Here is a 22,820-nt window from a genome sequence, read left to right as displayed (position 1 = left end):
AACAATATGCTTTTCAATGCTGTGGCAATAATAACTCAACTACCGGTCAACAGAACTACCACAACGTTAGTTCAACGCAGAATCAATGGTAACTCAACAACCATTCAACAAAACGAACACAACGGGCCGTCTAAGCACAATGGACTTTCAATGGTAACTTAACAATTAATCAACATTGAGGTACCCAATGGTGTTTCAATTCGATTTCAGTGGCCAATATTCAAGAGTGCTCAACACTCAACTCAACAATTCTCCAACATACTCTCAATAATTCCTCAATAAAAAACTCAACATTGACCAACAATATTTCAATGCCTTCTCAATAATTTTTTTTGTACGGGTGCCCCAACAAAGCATTCCTTCTTACAGAGTCTCTCCATTGAAAGAGCTTTAGCTCGATGTGTACTGATGCGACCTTATTGCACCAATCTCTGGAATGGAGTTGAGAACGGCCGCGCTTATGGTGAAATATTGTGCGCTTATCTGCACCATAATTTGTCTTACAGTTCCTGTCCTTTTTGCGAGTGTTGCAAACAGTGCCGTTATAGAATGCTTTCCACAAACGCCACTTTCAATTCACTGCATTCGTATCACATCTATAAGAGTCCCGAACACATTCGTGAAGTACAGCAGCAAAATAAAACAAAGTCGTTACCAGTATATTGCTGTTCTGAGTTAAGACTCGCTGATCGCAGAGCTTTAGCTCGACCTGTATTAACCTCAGCTTATTACACCAATAGCTGGCACGCAGGATGAAATATTGCGCGCCGACTTGCACCGAAATATGTCGGAAAAGTTCTTTTGTGAGGCGAGTCTTGTGGATAGCGTTGTTATAGAACGCTTTCCACAAACACCACGTTCCATTAATTTTCAAAACTACGCCAGTTTTGAAATATTAATTTTCGTATAGTGTCCGACGAAATGCATTTGCGTTCGAGTTACTTTAGTACTTCACTGCGTAAAACTGCGTTTTCTTAAAAAGGTAAGCAGAACAATTGTGCATGTTTAACGCAAGTTTGACGGCGCGTATCTCGAAATCGGTGCCATCCTCAGAATTCGTTCTAAGTCGAAATGCCTTGCATACTCACTAGCTGCAATTCGCAGATAGATATGTGTGTCGTAAAGTAATTACTTATAAAAGCGATTAGCGCATCTATATTAATTATTCAATTAATATTGTGGCGACATCGAAACTAATCCTGGGCCTACCAGGCGTTCAGAGTATCTTCTTCATACACAGACGTTACCTGATGAACCCTCGGAACAAATGGCCGTCCTCTTCCAGCTTCTGAAAGACGTTCAATTGCGATCGGTTCAGTCCTCAAAGCATCAGACAGAATTGCTTGCTGATGTTAAAGCAATCAAAGCCAGCCAAAAAAATATTGAAAGCAAGATTGGCTGCATCCAAGAAAGACTGGACGCTCTCGAAGATAAAGCTAATTCACTAGATCAGCTTAAGGAACACGTCACAGGTCTCCAGAAATCTGTAGCGATGTGCAACACTCAGCTTGTTTCTTTGCAAACTGGGTTCTACGACCTAGACGACAGATCGCGAAGAAACAATTTAATTTTTCATGGCGTCCCTGATTCTCGTGAATCATGGGAAGAATCTGAGGCCCACATCATTAACGCGCTAGCAACTATCATCGGCAGTCTGCCCGACATGGCAATTGAACGCGCTCATCGTCTCGGTTCCTATTCACCTGATAAATGCCGCCCCATTATAGCGAAATTCAGCAACTACAAAGTAAAGGAAAAGGTGCTTTCCGCGCGTAAGCTCCTAAAAGATAAAGACATCACGATCTGTGATGACTACTCACCTGCCACCCGCCATATCCGAAGCAAACTGATTTCCTTTGCAAAACAGTTACCGGGCAAACCCCTGTTTCATCTTCGATACAACAAATTAGTTGTAAACAAGAAGCAGTACACGTACGATCCCGTTACAGACAGCGTGACAGAGTGCACGTCACAACACACGCGTGCTAACACCGAACCGCGTACCGCGCCACCTAATCATCCATAGGGAAGCGCGAGGGGCAGTGGAAGTCACTTACATCCAGTGTCTGTCCTTTTCGCTAACATTCGAAGCATCAAGAACAAACGCGACTCATTCACTTCCACAGTCGACACGTTTAACCCAGATATTATTGCACTTACCGAAACTTGGCTGCACCCACATATTAGAGACCACGAAATCTTCTCTACCGCACATGGCTTCTCAGTTTATCGCTGCGACCGTACGTTGCGTAAAGGTGGTGGTGTTCTTCTGGCAATTAATAAACACCTACACTCTCAACCCATTACTATTGCTACTAATTTGGAGATAGTCTGGGCAATTATCGAAATAAACTACGTAAAAGTTATAATGGGCGTATGTTATCGCGCTCCTACTGACGTTGCCTCCTTTGCTAACGAATTACAAGACACAATCAATATCATCGTAACACGCTTTCCTTCCTTACCCTTGTTTCTACTGGGTGACTTCAACATTCCAAACATAGTCTGGCATAGTGAACCTATCGTGATACACCCGTTCTCCGCGTTAGCAAAAGATTTTTTTGACTTGTGCGCACTGTTCTCTTTCAATCAACTGATAACCCAGTCCACCAGAATCACACCACAAGTCGCTAACACCCTTGACCTTCTGTTAACAACACGACCCGATTTTATTTCGAACATTACTTACTTACCATCCTTAAGCGATCACTCCCTTATCCATTTCAACATCAACATCTCACGTCCGAAATCAGAAAAAATATCAAGACAATTCACGACTATAAGAAAGCTGACTTTGAATCAATTAACAACGAACTCTGTATATTCCTTGATACTTTCCTGACTGATTTCGATAACCGCAGTGTTCAACTGAACTGGAATATGTTTGTTACTAAAATTCGTGAATTAACAGGAAAATTTATCCCTACCTACACTCTTTCCTGTAATGATAACGCTCCCTGGTACAACACCCACATTAAGCGCCTTTCAAACAAAAACAAACGTTCGTACAGACTAGCTAAAACATCTGGAAACGCTCAAAGATGGGCAGCTTACAAACGCGCTACATATAACTACATAACAGCGCTTAAACAAGCTAAAGATAACTTTTTAAATAACACTTTGCCTTCCATGCTAACTACTGATACGAAAAAGTTCTGGCGCACTATTAACCCAAAACATGACGACGCCATAACCCATGTTGATAGCACCGATACCGCAATTCCCCCTGCCGATTGCGCATCTGTATTAAATGACGTTTTTGCGCGTAACTTTTCTAAACACGCTCATGTAACACGCCCAACTACACTATCTTACGACTACGCCGCAATGCACCCTTTAATAATCGAACCCGTTTGCATAGAAAAAATAATCGCCTCATTGAAACTCTCATCCGCTCCTGGCTGTGACTTGATTAACGCTAAGTTTCTAAAAAACACTAGCACATATTGTTCCATTATTCTTGCAAAGATTTTCCAGCAATCACTTGACAAAGGTTCACTGCCTGCTGATTGGAAGGTGGGGAAGGTGATTCCATTCTACAAAACAGGTACTAAACATTCCCCACTGAACTATCGGCCTATTTCCTTAACCAGTATACCATGCAAAATTATCGAGCATGTTCTGTCTTCTCCATATTGCCAACTTCTTAGAAGAAAACTCCTTTTTTTCTGAGTTTCAACACGGCTTCCGCAAAACATATTCATGTGACACCCAACTAGTATCATTCACGCATAAACTAAACCTATTGCTTGGCCACTCCTCAGTTGCAGATCTAATTTTTTTGGACTTCGCAAAAGCGTTAGATAAAGTGTGCCACAGCTTATTAATCTACAAACTGCAACAACTAAACCTTGACCCTAAAATTCTGTACTGGCTTGAGGTTTTCCTTACTAACCGTTCACAGTTCCTTTCAGCTAACGAAGTAACATCTAATCTGAGTCCTGTTTACTCAGGTGTACCACAAGGCTCCGTGCTTGGACCCCTCCTATTTCTCATATATATTAACGACTTACCTTCCTGTGTTTCATCTCAAATTCACCTATTTGCTGACGACTGCGTAATTTACACCGAAATAACTCGCGACGAGGATGTTGCCAGGCTTCAAGCAGACCTTAACGTCGTTTCTGCATGGTGCAATTCATAGTTAATGGAACTAAATGTTAACAAGTGTAAATTCATGCGTGTATCTCGAACTACCAGTGAACCACCTGTGTACTTCCTTAACAACGCTCCATTAGAATTCGTAAAAACTTACAAGTACCTTGGCCTTCACATCACCTCTGATCTTACTTGGAATACCCACATCACCCATACAATAAGTAACGCTAACAGAATGCTAGGTTACTTACGACGCAACTTTTCCAAAGCACCTTCCTCCTTAAAATTAATCCTCTATAAAACTCTAATACGACCTAAACTTGAGTATGCTGCTTCAATCTGGGATCCAGGTCAAGTAAACCTAATACACTCACTGGAAATGGTTCAGAATAACTCTACTCGTTTCATTCTTTCTAACTATAATAGAACCGCGAGTATCAGTGCCATGAAATCTAGTCTTAACCTGCCGTCCTTGTCATCACTTAGAAAATTGTTCCGTTTGTGCCTTTTTCATAAATTATTTCATCACCCGCTGCTACGCAACAAATTTATTTCTCCGCCTCCGTATGTATCACCCAGACTAGACCACATTCATAAGGTCAGCATTTCATTTTGCAGATCCAACGCTTTTTTGCAGTCATTTGTACCACGCACTTCCAATGAGTGGAATCACCTCCCCGCCTCGATAGCCACTATCGCAGATCACCAATTATTCAAGAATGCCATAGCTAGCACTGTATAACTAGGAACCTAATTTTTCATATTGTTCAACCTGTACTCACAAATGCCTGAGCTAACATTGTATATCTAGGTGCCATTTGTTAAATAGTTTTGTTTATACATATTTATATACATAATTTTCTGCACAAGTAACTCCTGTTTGTTGAATTTACCCGTTTTGCTTGTAACCACTCCCCTCTATAATGCCGTAATGGCCCTGAGGGTATGATAAATAAAAAATAAAAAAAGGATTTTGATTTTTCATAGAACTAATAGCTGCCTCATCGAGTAATCTAGATCAAAAGTTATGATTGTGCTGTCTTCCACAGGCAATAGTAAGATTTTGCTGCAGCTTAAACAAAACCCTATGTTAGACGGCTTGGTCATTTGTTTTAATAAGCCACATGTGAATCACTCTATATACAAGGAAAAACCTGGAAAGCCTTAGAGCAGGAGTAAAAAATGCTACGAAAACGATGCTTTGTCCTACTACAAAATTTTTGTGAGACTGCACGTGGTGCTTGGTGTCATTGCAATTACTGCAGAATCCTGAATAAAGACAGAGTTTTGAAAACTCTTCTAGCTTTATATATTTGCGTAAAAGTACACGTATAGCGCAATATTAAACCATTGCTGTGTACAGTGTGCATCTACGGAGCTTATCATTCCCAATTGTGTTCTGCATCGACGAACAGGCACAGTGCAAAAGCTGGAGCCGCCGCAAAGCGCTTTAGTAGAAATTCAATCTCGGCAAAGCAGTCGTCGTGTGCAATAATTAGCAATCACGTACGATGACAGTGGAGAAGTGTCATCCATCGGAGGGTGTATAGCACGAAGCCGCAACAGATCACGGATTCGCGTATGACTTTCAGCTGGCTGAAAATTCACCACTTTCACGAAACTTCCTCCACCCAGCGGAATTCTGCAGAAGTGATCCGGCAATGACGGAAGAGTGCGTACCGATATTCCCTGTCGCTTGAATTGGAGCCCCAGGTATACGTGACTCTTCGTGCTAAACCACTCAGTGATAGCCGCTCAAATTTGATTTAGTAACTAAACTGCATGCTATTGGTATTGATGACAACATTGTTCGCTGGACAGCATGTTACTTAGCTTCAAGAAAACAATACGTGGCTGTTAATGACTGCATCTCTGATACACTAAATGTACACTCAGGAGTGCCACAGGGGTCGGTGCTCGGTCCATTGTTGTTTCTTGTTTATATCAACGATATCTATTTTTCGGTGCAACCTCCTGTAAAAATCCGACTGTTTGCGGACGATTGTGTCCTTTATACCAGCATAAATCAACACGCTGATCAAGTACGACTAAATGATGCATTGCATTCAATAAGTGCATGGTGTGATAAATGTGGCTTGAAACTTAATACTTCAAAAACGGCAAGCATAACATTTAGTAATAAAAAATCACCTTTACAATTTGCTTGTACCATTAAAAATGCTTATGTTAAAAAAACTAGGAAGGTGAAGTATTTGGGTGTTACATTCTCAAGTAATTTAAGTTGGGAACCCCATATAGATAATGTTTGCAGTAACGCACTGAAAAAGCTGGCATTTTTAAAATGAAAGCTACGTCATGCGTCACCTGCTGTAAAGTGAACAGCATACAATGCTCTCATTAGGCCATAATTAGAATATGCGGACCTAATCAGGAGTCCGTATCAACAATATTTAATTAAAAAAATAGAAAGGGTGCAGAACATGACCTTGAGGTTTAGCTATTCTATCTATTCGCGCTTCTCGAGCGTATCAGTTCTTCGCGATAGGGCGAAGATGAAAAAACTCGATCATCGTAGAATGGTATCCAGATTAAAATTTATCTATCAGCTCTACATGGTCACTTTAAAATACCGCGATAACGTCTTATAACCGAGCCACCAGTGCGCTTTGCCCATACACAACAAAACAGTTAGGCAACCATTCAGTTGCCTTATCATGCATCAATATTCCTTGCTTCCTCATGCTATTTCATTATGGAATAAATTACCGCATGCATTAGTTAACGCTAATACCACACAATCGTTCGTTGATCTTGTTAATGGTTTTTCTTTTGATTAATAGCATCCTGCACATAGGGAAGGAATTATCTAATTATCGTCTGTGTTTTGTACTAAAATTAGGTAAAAATGCTGAATTGAGTGATCTGTTGTGTGTCCATGGTTTATCACTGCTTTGTTGTCGAGTTGCAAACTACGACTGTTGTTCCTAAATCGTATTTATTGTTGATACTATAAATTGCAAAAACTGATGTTCCTGTATATTATATTTTCATATATTTTTATTATTGTTCTGTATTGTATTTTCAATTTCCAGCCTTGTTTATTACTACTGATGTAACAACCACTTCTGCTTGGGACCGAATAGGGCCTGCAGTATTTGTAGATAAATAAATCAATAAAATAAATTTGGCGCACAGCTACTGTTTTGCATGAAGTTTAGCTCAATACCACGTTTTCGGGCATTAGCTGCCTGTTTCGTCCGCAATAAAATTCTAAGTGGACGTCGTCTGAGGCGGTGCCACTTAAACGTTTTGATTCCGCTGCGACGAAACGGTGGTGTTGTCTATGAAGACTACGACGAGAACGTGATGTTCAATGTATACCCATGACACATGACGCCATGGTTCCATTGCAGTGGAACAGACATGTTTTGACCGGCGTCACTGCAGACGACGCCCACTTCTTAATTTATCATAGAGGAAACTGAGGAGTAATGTCCGCAAACGTGGTTATGTGCTAATTTTCATGCAACACGATACCTATGGGCAATATTTGAGCTGAGATAAGAAATCGTTTTCGCAAGACTCATGTATACCTGGCCCTCATTTTTATGCAAAACTCGATAGTGCAATTCCCGCGGTTTCCTCTTTTTTTTTTCTGTTGAACTTGAAACACACATGCACGGTCCAAGAACGACATTGTTATAAGTATTTAAGTTGACGGGAGGTGTCAAAAGAGTAATTCTTCCCAACGAGAATTCCCTTATGGCCGCCATAATGTATTCTAAACTGCTACCGAATCCGCGTGAGCACCTGAACAAGAACACTGCTGAAGCGGAAATACATTTGGTCTTGTGTTCATGCGCAAGAGTCATGAGAAAAGGCGGCCCAGAAAGAATACGTTTCCATCCTCCAGGCGGTAATGTCTGATGGGTTCCAGAACACGGTTGTACAAATCCAAAATCAGCAGCAAAACTACCATACATCGCTGCTTGAGCGACGTGGTTCTCACCTCGCCGAAGAATGCTGTATCAAGGCACCGTAACCGAGATAGAGATAGAAGGGACAAGAAAAAGGCAGGTAGAATATTCTGGTTGATCTCGGTAGGGCACCCTGCACTGGCAACGAGAAAAATGAGAAGCAGAAAAAAATTGTGAGGAGAGAGCAAAAGGTGAGTGCGTATGTTAGCCGCTTCTTGTCATTGTTGAGAACTTTAGATGATTTTGCTAGTCTTCCACTTGGTTTACAATACTCCCTGTGTGATTGCTACTCACGACGTCTTACTAAAGACGGCTCCTAGACTCAGAAAGGCCATAGTACCAAGATTTAATAATAGTTTTCCCATGAACGATCGCTGACGGCGTTCTGCGAAGGCATCAGCAGAAGAACCTGGTGATATGGCACGCTCGTTCAATCTGTTCAGAAAGCATATGCTCGCTTAGGACGTATTCTTTTTAATAAGCATAAAATGCGTTTTTTTATGCTATGGTTTGATAATAAACTACGAAAACGCAAATGGGAAGTACCCAGATGCGAAAGCAAGCATTCCCAACCCCGGTCTCCCAGTCATTCAATAAGACCAATAAAGATAAAATGAAGACTCCTGACCTGTAAACAGTACCTAACGGTTTCCTATTCCCCAGGCAATATAACCAACTCGCTTGCCAACTTTCTTTCCTTTTTTTTACATAGAGCAGCAAGGGCAAAACATCAGTGCAAATATGATGCAAAACAAGAAGTCAGAAGTCACCAACAGCTGAGCAGACAAAGAAAGCGAAACAAGATGAAACAAGTCAGGACGTTTCTTTGTTTTGCGATGTTTATAAATTAATCCCAGTGTATATCTGTGTTTTTGCTGCGGGTGCTTGTTAAGAGCTGGTGTCTTCGTCTATGATAAATAGAGCCATCCTTGCATTCTGCGGAACCCAAAGGTACTTAGTGAGAGTAATCTTTAAGAGAGAAACAAAGAGCGCACCGCGGCGCCAAGACCGAGCTGATATCCGTGATAAACTGTAGCAAATGAGACTAGCATATGTCCGCGTCAGGGTCGAGCAACACATATTTCACACGAAAGCAATAAGCCTGACTTTATAGCTGAAGGACGTTCAAGTAGCTCCCGGAAGCTTTGAGCTTGCAGTTACCCTCATCCGTTTGCTGTTATTTCCAGGTGTTACCGCGTTATATAGGATCATAACTTGCAAGCAGTACAGCTGGCCTATCTAGCATTCCCGTATGGATGTACGTCCTAACATGTGCTGGCAGGCGACCTAATTGGAAAGCCTATCTCAAGCTGCCAGAAGGCCATCCCTAGTGAAACATCTACAGTTCCACAGTTTGATTACATCATAAAAGCCATAGAGGCATCTTATGGGCGAAAAAAGACACGCCGTCGCTGTGGTCACTTTTCAAAGGCCTTTAGCTTGAAATGTAATGTTAACCGAACAGACAACAATGCCACTCGGTTCGGCTGCGTGGTCTTTGTAACAGTGCGTTAAGGGCATCGCCGTAGAAGCAGCCTTAAAGGAGTACTGACGCTTATTTTCGAAGTTGAGCAGTTTCTACCACGTGACTGTGTCACGTGCAAGGATGACACTTAGCAAGTGTAAAGGTTTGGGAACAGCCATAGGATATTTTGATTTGATGCTAAAGTTAGTCTCTGAACTTGGCATCATTGACGTTATCGTGCCGTCATGACGCATAGAAAAGTCTGCTGACGTCCAGCAATAAGGCTAAATACGGTGACGTTAATCGTGAAAGCAACGAGCACGAGTGCTGCGCGCTTTTCTTTCCTGGCTGCGCACATGTGTTACAACGGCGTTAATCGCAGGAACAGAAGGAGGCATCGTATCATGACACCATGACACACTCACGACCTGGATACAGAAACCAAAACCAGTTCCTAGAAGGAAGTAGTGAAGTAAATTACTTGAGCGCTCTGAATGGAAGCCAGAATTTTTTTTCTAATGTTTAGACTAACAAAGGTTCATTTACCGTAAAAAAATGACAATTCCGAAATATCACCTTAGTGCTGCTTTAAAGAAGCTGAAGCTTTGTCGTTCATTCTATTTGTATAATGCACGTTCATTACCTCAGGAAGAACAAGTGGTTTCCTTTATATGATATGGCCAGTGGCTCAGCAAAGGAGCTTGCATTTTGACTCACTATGTTGCATTTAGTAAGCCCGAGTTGATCACACAAAGTGATACAGTATGCCTATGAGACTTCTAGCCGCTGCCATTTTGCAATACGGGATGTCAAGCTACTATGCAGTGCAGCAACGTCTCCTAGATAGCAGAACAGATGGTGCACTTTTTTGCGTCCTTGCGCCACGGAAAGTGAGACAGGCTTAAAGTGGAGATGCCTCAACCTGCACCTCTAATATATCGCAGGTGGCAAAGGAAAGCCGAATTAAATATAGAAGGAAATGCAGAGTGCCATATAAATATTCTTGAAGAAAAAAAATGGATAGAGGCTTAGAAGTAGAAAGGAAAGCAAAACATAATGACAGGGGAGTTGCAAGGGTAAGGTATTTGAGAGAAATATAAGTAGAGAAGAAAGGAGACGTAGAGCTTGTATCACCATCAGCGACTATGGCCAAAGGAACTGACTGGCGATGGGCTTCTATCGATACCTTGAGTTTGATATTTTAAGGAAATACAGATATTAAATTTGGAAATTACCCTTGACTAATAATGTCAATTTCTTCTTTGCTTGTTTTGTCTTCTGTTGCCTTGACTTTATATAACTGGGCTCGGTATGTGTGTTAGCGTCTCTTCAATTGAATTATCTTGGCCAAGTTGTCTTCTGTTTAGTAATTCCTTGTCTTGGTCCTTTTCCTTCTAAATCTGTAGAAAGGAATTGAAGTTGAAAATAGTAGTCGACTTATACAATAGACTGTAGTATATAGTGAAGTAACTCTGACTTCAGTTACATTTAGACGGAAGGGGATAGTGGAATAACTTTCCTGGTTGTTTTCTTACTGCTTCTCTTCTTCTTGTACTTCTTTGAACTAGTTATCCGTACGTTTTGTTGTTTATGAAGAAGTGTTTGCCGCGGTTGAGTTGTAGGGAATACTTCCTCAACAATGGGCAGTCTCCCGTCGACCGCAAGCACACTTATGAAAGAGTTGTCTTTTTGTGATGTCGTATTTCAAGCGTGGGATGTGTTCACTACACATTTTAATTAAGTAGTCTTTTATACCGCTAAAATATTTTCAGTAACATCTTTAACCAACTGATGCAATAATTCTATTGTTTGGCCTTTATTATCTCTGGTTTTCTTTTGATAAGGATTTCATAAAAAAGATCTTCTAATCCAATTCTTCCTGTTCATACCATTGAACGATCATCACTGTAATGATCAAAACTATAACATACTTTTTGACATTCACAATTCGACGTTGCTTTGATATTAAAACGTTCAAAATACAACAGGGACCTTTCATGTCCTGTAATTGCATGCAAAGTGTAGAATACGGCGATACAATCTGGCGAAATAGATTTGCAATTCTTAGCCCATTGGAATGCATAACTGTTGTTCCCCTCTTCTTGCCATAGCTTGTTCCATTTGTCTTTTAGTGAGGTGTTGGCTTGTTTCTTTATAAACATTTCAGTGACATGTAGGTGCATTGGTTCCCCTTCGTCATTTGCCTCTTTTGCTAATAAGTCTGCCACACCATTTCCTTTATTATTATTATGGCCCTTCACATAAAAAATGTTATGAAGTTTTCTGAAGTATTGGTTAATCGCTCCTTAAGCGTGACAGCGAATGGGTTGCTAATTATAGAGCTTCTCAAGGCTTCTAAACAAGAAAGTCTAACGGCAGGAATTTGAAATGTGGATGCTGTGTTATTTGTTTGGGTGTATTCAATTGCTTTAAGTATAGCCGTAGCCTCTCCTTTGAAGTTTGATTAATACGGTGGTAGTTTAAATTGTTTCGCAGTTATTATTTGACCTGTTCAATCAAATACTGTAAATGCTGCTCCTACGTGTTCTTTTATTTGGGAGCCGTTTGCGAAAATCTTCATGTCCACATTATCTTCTTTATAATCCGTCAGACAGAAATTCCATTGAAAACCATGCCTTGTAAATGGCTGTGCTAGGTGTCTTGCGATTCCCGCATTGAAATTATAGGCGAGAGCAACAAGTTTTTCAAGTTCTACAAGTTCGTATAAGGAAATCGAAGTTGGCCCCGAGGTAAAACTACCCCTCAAAAGCACAGCTGCAAGAATAATATATATATATATATATATATATATATATATATATATATATATATATATATATATATATATATATATATATGTATATATACCAATTGTATGAAAACGAGAAGACTTGTGGAAACGACATGCGGCTCCGAACAAAGTACTAGCGAAAAAAAAATAAAAAATGAAAAATAAACACCCAAGATACAGGTTTTCCCCCGTTTTGTAGACGAAGGGGGAAAACGTCTTTGCTATGTCGCGGAAGGGGGAAAACTAAAACATGTGGGTGGCTTTGATGAGCCGCCCCTACGGCTTTTCCCAGTCTTGAGGGACCGTCATCGTGCTAGAAGAAACACTCTACCACAGTTCTGCCGTGGGGAGCATGCGACACAATAGGGCTCCAGACTAGAAAGAGAGAGAGAGAGAACATGCAGACGGTGTGAGCACGAAGCGAGACCGTTATACACGCGTCCTGAACACATTATTCTAATGAGAAGGCAACCACACGAGTTTCCTGGTACTTTCGTTGATACCCGAGAGGCGGACGTTACTCGCACGAGAAATCGAAACACATATTCCACTAACTATAAAGTTTAGTAATTACATTTGTAATTCATTGCTCGCATCTTGCAATTCACTAATTGTAGCCGGTGAGCTTGTAATGCGTATCCACTAAGAATGAATTTCAAGAATGAGACCAGTTTGGAGATGTGCTCCATCGAACTCGCAGTAAAAAAATGCACTGTTGTTCCACTTACTTTTCTAACAAAACGCTCTTTTATGCATTGAAGCACGAAAGTAACTGGAACGCCCATGTACTTCATCCCACACTTTGAGAAACAATATCTCCAAACTAGTGTCATCCTGAAGATTCTTTTCAAGTGGATACATCTCGCAAAGTCACCGGATACAATTCGTGAATTGCAAATGTACCGTAAAGTAATTAATGAGGAAGTTAATTAGCCAATGTTAGTTAAGTAGTCCGATGTAGTCGAACAAGCCAGTAGCAGTCGGCTAAACCAACACAAGGACAGCAATTATGCTACCTGCCACTGGCGATCTTTAAAATTTCCGGAAAGCCTGAAAATGATCTCCATGTATACTTATAGACCTCTAGGAACCCACCGACGCAATTGAAAGTGGGTAATATTTGCAACGCGCCTGAAATCTTTGAGTTTGAGCTTGTTACCCAAAGATGTGAATTTATTAAATCTTAAGCAGGAGGATCCTGTGGTTCTAGATAGGCAAACTTCGTGTAGCTTACGCTAAATGGTCGCCTTCCGTCCTCCTAAAAAAAGCCTTCACTTGATTGCGAGCGTCAAGTATACAGCAACATGACTCATTGATATTTCAGTTATGCTGTCTTGCTGGTGATTACGATAAAAGTATGCGGAAGATGTGGCCATATGTATGCTCAATACAATAGAGCGGTAGAGCACTACACTCCGTTCGATACGTTGCAGTCAACGCCGTGGAAGCTACGCAAGAAGTTCGGTCAAGACAAGTTATTACTACGCGCATTCCGTCCATGACTCGCTGCGCGCCGCGAGCACTTCTCCCGCCGTGTGGCACCGACCTCCCTGGCGGCCTACCGCGCCGGGAAGAGGTCTTGTTACGAAGGTTACGCCTCCGTGTCGCCCTCAACCCTGCGATAACCTGGTCGTGGTCGGCACAGTACCGTGCCTCCATCAGCGATTCCTGCCCCTTCTGTCCCGCTCCTGTCTGCGAGGTGGACACTGGGCACCTCCTCTGGACATGCCCTTCTCTACATGCCGTCCGCCAGAAACACCTGCTTCGATGTGGACCACCTCCAGGTCGGCCGCCAGATGTAGAAAGTTGGATCTTGGGGCCCCACCACCGGACATTGCTGGACTTCCTCCGCGAATCCGGAGTGTATCTACATGTTGAAATATTTCTTTATGCCAGAAGGCACGCTGTCGCAATAAAAAAAAAAACAGCGTCAGCTCGCGCGTGCATGCACGTGAGGCTCCTCACGGCGGGTCAGCAAATAAAAAAACGCGGAAAAAATAAATAAAAATAGTACGAAACAACGCATTGGCAGCCGCATACCACCACAGTGTGTTTGTTTCTAAAGACTAAAACTTGTCTCATTCAATACTGAACTTATATAAAAAAAACAGCTGCGCACAATTACGGTGCAAGTGCGAACCATGCCACTGCAAGAAGTCTCTCTAGCCTCCAAAGCGTTGACTGCCATGTGTGGAACGGCGTATTGGGGTATGTGTAAACGGGGTATGTGTGGGGAACGGGGTGCGAGAGGTACAGGGATCGATAGCCCGCACCTCCGCCAAAATGTTGCGCGAACGAAGGATTAAGAACTGGAGACTATTTACAAAGTATACTTACAAAGGATAACTGCAGCGCTGGCCAGTTCAGCCGACAGATCGAAAGCCAGAGAGCGTTCGTAGTCTTCGTACAGTCAAAGATCTTCTACAGAAATCAGAAAAAGAATATACCTACACAAATGACAATTGCAGGAACGGTTCTTAGTGGTAAAGCTCTTGCCAATGAGTTCAACAGACATTTTTCGGCATTTGGAGATTTTCCTGCAGGAACGCCCAGTAATATTGGAAAATACATGGAATATAATCTTCAGCACAGCCTTTTCTTATATCCAGCTACTCCTGCAGAGATTAATTATATTATATTAGGTTTCAAAAATAACTGCTCTTGCGGTTTTGATGGCATTAAGGTAGCACGAATTAAAGCAATTGCTGACGTAATAGTTAATCTACTTTGTCATATAACAAATCTAATATTGACAACAGGTATTTTCCCCGAAAAAATGAAGATGGCAACAGTTGCTGTTTTGCTTAAAGGCGGTGCTGCAAATATAATTAGTAATTATAGTCACATATCAGTTCTACCGTTGTTTTCCAAAATAGTAGAAGAAGTGATTAATACACGGATTACTACCTATCTTAACAAACACCAGTTAATTTCTCCCAGCCAGTACGGATTTCAGAGGAAAAAAATCAACTGAATCTGCCTTGCTCAGTATTAAGGATAAACTTATTAACAACATAGAAAATAAATTGTACATATTAGGTGTTTTTTTTTCCAGACTTCAACAAAGCGTTTGATTCTATTAAACATAATATACTTCTTAGCAAACTACCGTATTATGGAATACGAGGCACTTCACTTAAATTATCGCAGAACTACCTTTCCGGTCGTTCCCAGTATGTTGTTATTATTAATGCCACGTCTAATTCTGAGCTAATAAAATTTGGGGTTCCTCAGGGGTCAATCCTAGGACCTACTCTGTTTCTTTTATACATCAATGACATGGTATCTATCCCACAAACCCCTTCTATTATCCTTTACGCTGACGACACAAGTGTATTTTCTTCTGGTAACAATTTAGGTTCCTTAATTCCGCGTGTAAACGTATGGCTTAAGTATCTATCTGACTGACTTGTTACAAATGAACTCTCATTAAATGTTGACAAAACTAAGTACATTGTTCTTACTCCTGTTAACAGACCTGTTGATATTAACAATGATGTGGCATTCGAGTCGCGACCGCTAGAAAAGGTAACACAAATTAAATTTTTAGGTGTTCAGTTTCATGAAAACCTTTATATTAAACTATATTAAGTGCAATATATTAAACTATATTTAAACTATATTAAGCGCAATATTGCACATTGTATTGGTATACTTAATAAGTTTCGCTTATTGTTGCCTCGTTATATACGACGTCAACTGTTTTACTACTGTTCATTCGCGACTGCATTACTGCCTGCTTGTTTGGGGCACCACTACTAGGCCTAACATGGAAAGCCTCCATCGATTACAGAAGAAAAGTGTGCGCTTTATTGAAAATCTACCGCAACGTGAATCAACATCTGTATATCTTTCGCAGAATCGCATCCTGGACATTGAATCACTATCTAAACTGCGCTTATCAGAGCTTGCATATTCAGATTTCAAAATTGATCCACAACTCTTCTCTTTGACGTATAGCAAACATGAATCCCATTACGAGTTTACGAGAACCAACTTCATCAAGTTTAAATGTAGGACGAATTACGGGACACAGCTGTTAAGTTGGCAAATTCCTAATCTGTTAAACCTTTATCCTGCTCCGATTGACATCATGTAAAACCGTTCCTCTTTGCCTGCTTTCCGAAACCAGGCAAAGTGATTTTTGTTAAATCGTGTATATAAACCAGCTAGAATTCTTTTTTCTTTGTTTTCTTTTGTCAAGGGAACATATTTGTCATGTGAACGTTTTTTTTTTATTGTCGTATAGGAGATCCAGTTGGATTCCTTGTTTTGTTTTCTTTTGGTCAATTGAACATGTTTGTAGTTATTATACATTCTTAATTAGATTGATTTGAATGTACAATGTATGTATATTGCTGTATGTGAATTGTTGTAGTCTTCCCGTAAAAAAAAAATTGTTTGTGCTTCGTAACTTACCATGTCGAAACTGTGCCTGCGTGAATTCAGGGTTTCTAGGGCCTACTCAGGTCACCACGTGTGTCACCTTTAGCCCTCTTCACCCGGACAACTGTATATTGTCTAAATTTCAATAAAGGCAAAGTCAAAGTCACATGTTAGTCAGTGAGGACTCGCACACTTCTTTGAAAACGTACCGTGAATACAATGCTTCCCACTTTGTATATGTTACCGTCCTGGTGGAATTGTGGCGTGATTAGTGAAATGAACTTTTTTCTAAAGGCAAGTTAGCGCGTTAAAATCGCAAACGTTTTTAGAAGTAGCCTGCGCTCGCCATTAACAATTTCTTTAACAACGCACAATTGTTCGCAAGTCAGGGCCCCTGCTGAAGCGAAAACCGTTGTTTCTGAATAACTTCTGAGCTTCGTGCATCCAGACATCACGACGTCCAAAGGCAAAGAAATAAACTGAAGAATAAAAGTAATGAACGAACGCAAGAAATCTAAAGGACGTTTGCTAAAAGTTTTTTTCTTCTCCTTATTACGCCGAGATGGAGCAGCTGAGCATTGTAAGTAAGATAAGTAAGAGAAGTAGCTGTCTGAACAAAGCGGTGATGGATGTATAAGTTTGCTCTCGGTTCGTGTAGCAGTGCTGCTTCACTGAGCAGACTTGGCCGGGTTCTCTGAAACTCGAAGCGGAACGAGGTATTTACCTGCCTCTCTGTTTTCTCTTGCTTTTTTTTCTTTCAAACAAATTGTTTTATTTATTTTCTCAGCATTCACTATATTCATCTTTACCGCATAGTTTCGCAAGAGACCTCACGCTCTCGCTTGGAGATCACGGTCTAGCTATGTGGTTTCTCAGGCACAGCCGTTGCAAACTCGTGCATGGGAAGCCCGAAAAAAGAAAAAAGAAAAAGCAAGGTTAAACATAAATAAGAAACGCCGTTTATTCTCCCAAAAGAAGTACCTGCTAAAAAAAACAATAAACGTGAGAAAAATTAAGCGTTAATATAGGTTGACATTGTGTGCGCATAAACCCAGACTAGGTAACTAGACAAATATCAAAGACAAAGGTACGACGTCGCGCTCGATGTTAATCGAAAAAAAAAAGTTATTATAATAAAAGGCGTCGAAGTCTTGTAAAATGTAAACAAAAAAAATTATGCACCAGAAATGATCGTCCTGCTTCGCGTTACAGAGAGAGAGAGAGAGAGAGAGATAAACGGTATGGGAAAAGCAGGGAGGTTAACGGGATAAGATTCTGGTTTGGCTACGCCGCACTGGGGTAAGGGGAAGGACTTCGAGTTTTGATGCGACAGGAGCTGCACAGACTGCCCAACAATCTTTAGAAACGTTGTTCGCTTTGCCGCAATGCTCGGTTGTATCGCCTATATCGCATTCCGTATCTTCCTCGTATAGTTCTTGGCAATTGGTGGCACACATATATACGTTGGTATGCGCTGCGCATCTTTCATATAGAAGGGGCTCGAATGGCGACAGCCAAAACGCGACCATTAATCAGAGAAGACTATACCATTTTATAGCACTGTTATTCGAGTAAGTCTCAATACTTAGCGCTTGCGTCAGCTCTGCAGGGCGGCGCACGGTGCTAATAATTAAGTGCGTTGTAGCCGTTGCACGCATTGCAAAGCAGCTGGTTTTAGCACTTTCCTGTCGCTGTTGTGACTTTTGTTCGAGGCATGCCACACCAAGTCGTCTCTGTCTGCAGAGCTCAATGCAGGTGAACAATGTTCTAACTTTTTAGCTATAAGATTGCCCCCCCCCCCCCCCCCCTTGCAACTGAAGCAAGTGAAGCGGGCAAGAGATGTGGCGCAAATTGCTATGCAATCATATCTTGCCAGTGGCTTCCTTGAGACAAATGTGCAGAAAGTTGAAAAAGTTGAAACTCCCGTTTGTTTTTACGTGTTGTATTCATACAAACGCGCTTGCGTGCGTGCGTGCGTGCGCGTGTGTGTGCGTGTGTGTGTGGGGGGGGGGGGGGCAGGGTTATACGGCCTTTTGAAAATGGGAACGCTCTCGAAAAACAGTTTTTACAGCGCTATATCTTAGTGGCTGAGGTGGCACAAGACAAGGCGAAAGCCCGTTGCGGCTTCCATTTGTTGTGAGCGCAAACAACTCGTGGGGCGAAAAGGGTTCTTTTTGCGACGCCAGCTGCGCGCGGCCACGTTCCGCTAAGTACGCCTGAGCGCTCAGTTTTGCTAAAGCTTTTCAGGGTGCAAGTCATTCTTCTAGGCGCTTGTGCTTTCGCCCTACGCGCTCAAGTTCCGAGCTTGTAACAGAGTCCTTAAATAAACGACTACGCTTTCACTAAGGATGCGAGACTTCCCGACAATGGAGCTTCGTGAAACCTCTCACCAACCTTAGCGCAAGCGGTTGCGTTCAAGTTGTAACACGCGTAGCATCGTGATCTTTTACCTGGAAAAAGCGAGTTTGATAAATGAATAAGTAAATAAATAAGTAAATAAGTAAATAAATAAATAAATAAATAAATAAATAAAAGCAGCGCAGTTGCTTCAGAGTTGCCTGTCCGCGCCGTGTTGTCACGCGGTGTCCGGAAGTAATGACCGGAAGTAGATCCACGCGACTCGGTCACCTTTGCCCACTCTCCTATTGTGCCGCTAGTAAAAAAATCCTGCCTCAGTAGTCCAGCCAACGCTCGAGGGCCGCAAATACTGCCATTTACCGTAACATTATGTGGAAGAGCACTGCTTAACGCAATAAACTATGGTTCTCGAGATTAGAAAAAGAAAGTTAGAAAATCCACCTTCTCTTCATGCGTTAGTAAAATACAAGGCAAGCTGAACGTAGTATCAAACCTACTATTGCATGACTACTTAACACTCCGCTAAGCATGCTTAGAATGGAGGCTTTTCCAACACATTGCAGATTTACGATTGCCTACAGGCTTCATAGCAACCTTCTATTCAGTGACAGTGACCGATTGTGATTGTGTGTCTGTTCTCCTTCCTTTCCTTATCTCTACTTTGTTACCACTTTACCTCCCCGTCCCCTCTCTCCCCAGCGTAGGGTAGCCAACCGGATCTCTTTCTCTGGTTAACCTCCCTGCCTTTCCCCTTTCCTCTCTCTCTCTCTCTCATGCTGTTTTTTTTTTTCTTTACATCTTGTGATTCTGTTGAGTGTGCATTCTCACGCATTCACCACGACCTGGCAGCGTCATTGCAGGCAGTCATAACTCCTTTTACAGCATAATTTGGGGACTCGAACGACTACGATTACGAGGCAAAAAAAAAAAAGAAAAAATGGGGCATGCACTGCACTCGTAACGACTGGCGATTCGGAACTCCGAAGTGGAGGTTGCTGTGCGTGACCTGAGTCTGCTCTTCCGCGGGGCGGATATGTCAGCAACTCCACGCTGAGACGCACAGACCTGCGAATGCATTCAGAACGCCGTCGCATTCCTACCTCTAGTTTGCGTGGAAAGCCTTTCTCAAATGTCTTCGCACAGAAGAGAAAAGCGAGCGCCGAGCTTACGTGGGTGCCACTTGATGCGCCAATGCTCGAGGGCCGCTATATAGGAGACTAGCTGTCGTAGATCTTCAGAAGCGCGCCGTCAAAATGCGATGGAAGAAAACTTTTTTTTTTCTTTAGCCGTCCCTATAGCTTTAGAGCGTCACGAGAATCAAGAAAACGGGCGGTGGAGTAGAGCCGATGACGTTCCTCTCAAGAAACGTGGCCGACGCTATGCTCGAACGACCCAAGTGTTTCCTCGTTTTGCCCCTCGTCCCCGCGATCTCGTCCTTTTCCCGCCCTTTGCCCTCTGCGTCGAAGGCACTTCAAGCAGTTCTGGATACGCCATTACTCTAAATAGTCCTTTTCACGACCAGATGCCAGAAGGAGGGTGGTTCTAAACTTGCCGCGAAATGAAAGGAATGAGCATGAAATGAGGATGAAACGTTCCTGACTAAGTTGATCTGACCTTGACATGCGCCGTGCACCAAGAGGACGGCAGTAACCTTTATATTTGAAAGGCGTGATACTTATGCAGTCGATTTGATGTGCGGCACAAGGTGACCTATCGCAACGATGATTACAAGGCACGACTGCAATCCAAGCAGGACGCCCGCGGTTGTCTCTCTTTAAGATGTCTCCAACATTTCGAAGCAGTCGCTACGCTACCTCCGTTCGGAACTGCCTAAGCAGCAATTACGCAAAAAATCTGAGGTCTTACCTCGGCGTATGCGCGCTATTTCGCCATTACCATCTCACCGAGACGTGCTCGATAGGTGTATCACTTGCGGATACTCCTCAAAAATGGGTAGCTGGTAGCTCACTCAGCTAAAAGAACGAAGTCGATTTCGGTGGGCCAAGCGTGTGGAGCAGATAACGTCTGGCCTATTAGCGTAGCAGGATGAGTGCCAAGGTAATGATAACGGTGTTTAAGGAGCGAAAGATTGGGTGGATTGAGGAGCCAAAAAAATTTGCGCTCGTAAAGCATAAGATCAGACACAAATGGGGACATCTCGGTGAGAAAGAAACCAAGATAAACATGAGTTTACGATAGGCTCTTTGAATATTTAGTAAAGATACAAGGTGAGAAAATAGCACCATGAGAATGTCTAAAGCCACCACTCCGGAAGATTAAGGCAAATTAGTGCACTACTGATCGCTCTCATAATGGCTGAACCATCGCAACGCAATAGTTTCCTCTAGTACCTCTTGTAGGAAAGTACGCACTGTGGTCGGTGGTGCAAAAATTGGGTTTTATAAGAAGAAAAATCCAATTAGCTAAACGAAAAATGCCACACACCTGCTTTTCCTTTTCCTTCTTTCTCCTCCATTAACTGTTAGCTTTTTTGGAGCTCTTCGCAAAAACTGGTATTCGCCCATGACATTAATGAGTTTATGCATACATACACAGAGACTCTATTGACTCGGACAGTATATTTCTTTAAACGCCCAAACACTGCTATAGTATTGCGCAGCGTGTCTCCGAAATCATTTGCTTTATGGGCGTACTGCGTCCGAAGCAGACAATACATCGACCGGAAAGCAGACGAGTATTCGGCGCCGTCGATACGCCAGTGCAATCAAGCGGAGCCCAAAAAATTCGCAGTTCCCCCCGAAAAGCGAAGCACCGATTGCGAGAGCAAATTAGTGGATACCTGTACGAAGTAAGGATAGTGGTTTTATTGGCCATGTGCACTTGTAAACATTTGCTTACTAACCAAATTAAACATGATAGAATCTGTAAGCGTGACTCAACGAGAAAGTAGAAAAAAAACAGACACGTAACGACAGCGCTGTCTTTGTGTGTCCGCTTCTTTCTACGTCCTTGTTCAGTCGCGCTTGCACATTCTATCATGGATTCAAACCAACTAGCCAGTCACCGTGTTTTAGCTAAATTAAGCAGCATGGTGTCGCGTGCGCACAGGTAAAAATGAACACATCTCGCTCGATGAGCGCGGAAACCAGCTGTGAAAATTCTGGAATGAGGAATCGCGGCAGCAGCAAGCGAATTGACCTTCCATGCATGTCTCGCTTCAGCGCGAACGAAACGTCGAAAGCACAGCGCATACGAAGCTACCGTAACTACGCGTACTCTGCAAACATCGCAGATCGCTTTGAAGATGAGGCCCACTCGGGCGCGCACTTTAGCCACGTCGCAGATTGCTTTCAAGACACACGAGCGCCGGCAACGCGTCCCTACGGCGTCCGCCAAAGCGTCTAACTACGGAGTCTGCGACACGCGTGGCCAACGTCGTAGTAGGCGCCGCGGTTGTCTGCACTCTGTACAGAGCGGCGGTTGAGGAGGACATGGAAGCGCCGTAGCAGCCGCCGGAGATGAACGCCCCTCCTTCTCGCGCGCCACAGTAGAAGGCACGTATCCGGGCCGCGTTCTTCCAGTAGCCCCGGACAGAGGGCCGGAATGAAATAAATGTCTCTCTCTCTCTCTCTCTCTCTCTCGCTCGCTCGCTCGCTCGCTCGCGCAGGCGAGATTAAACCGCGTTCGCCGGCTCACCCTCACACGCTTTCACTCATACGGAACATCACGGCGATGGCGACACCAACGCCGACGGCAGAAACGCGCTTTGGGTGTCCATATAATTGCTATTGCAATAATAATCGTCTGTCATTTCAAACCACGC

This window comes from Dermacentor andersoni, chromosome 2 (genome assembly GCF_023375885.2).
Source record: "Dermacentor andersoni chromosome 2, qqDerAnde1_hic_scaffold, whole genome shotgun sequence".
In the NCBI taxonomy this organism is placed as follows: domain Eukaryota; kingdom Metazoa; phylum Arthropoda; class Arachnida; order Ixodida; family Ixodidae; genus Dermacentor; species Dermacentor andersoni.
This window is presented reverse-complemented; position numbering follows the sequence as displayed.